This window comes from Opisthorchis viverrini (genome assembly GCF_000715545.1).
Source record: "Opisthorchis viverrini unplaced genomic scaffold opera_v5_361, whole genome shotgun sequence".
NCBI classification, from domain to species: Eukaryota; Metazoa; Platyhelminthes; class Trematoda; order Opisthorchiida; family Opisthorchiidae; genus Opisthorchis; species Opisthorchis viverrini.
This window is the reverse complement of record NW_008752024.1, coordinates 450,057-450,825: the sequence shown is the minus strand read 5'-3', so window position 1 is coordinate 450,825 and position 769 is coordinate 450,057.

Sequence of the window (769 nt, the reverse complement as noted above, 5' to 3'; positions counted from 1 at the left end):
AACCATGCTCTTAGTCGATCTAGTGGAGTAAGAGCCCACCGAACCCGCAGCTGATACCGGGACATGCTTTTCATAATCCTGGCTAATTATATACTACTGGATTCATTTTATTAACGTATGATTCAACCCGGTATGCATTGACCGTTGTGGGTTATATCAATGGATATGATGCAGCAAAACACAAGGAAAGTCCATTGGAATTTAGGCAGAAATTCAGTTTGAGTTTAAATCACAATCAAAGCTGGAGCTAACTTCGATGACCAAAAATGTAGATACGAAATCAATGTGTGGTGCCAGATACGCAGTTTTGTGTTCGCAAAATTACCCCTTGTCGTGAACTGAAAGGTTATGAAGCTTTGAACTTGCGACGATCGGTGGCAGAATTTAAAATGCAACGTGGACCCGAAGCTTCTAGCAACCAAGCTCGCCACACCAGTGACTTGCTGGGACGTTGGTTGATAATCTAGCCCAGCCACCACTTGCGAAATGGCACTTCTCTAGCTACTTTGTCACCTGTCTAGGACAGCCGTTGCTTCGAATACGGCTATTGATTAACCTACATGGAGGGATCAACGGGTGACGATCGGTAAGTAATTTTGGACTATGAGCGCACTGGCTGGTGAAAAACAGAGGAACTCTAGAAACTTAGGCCAAATGCGGGCAGATCTAAGTCCGGACATTTTGCGTTTGCCCGCATGATTTTATAACTAACTGAGATGGGTAAATCCGAACGGCATACGGCTGAGAATTGAAATATTGTACCAAATGT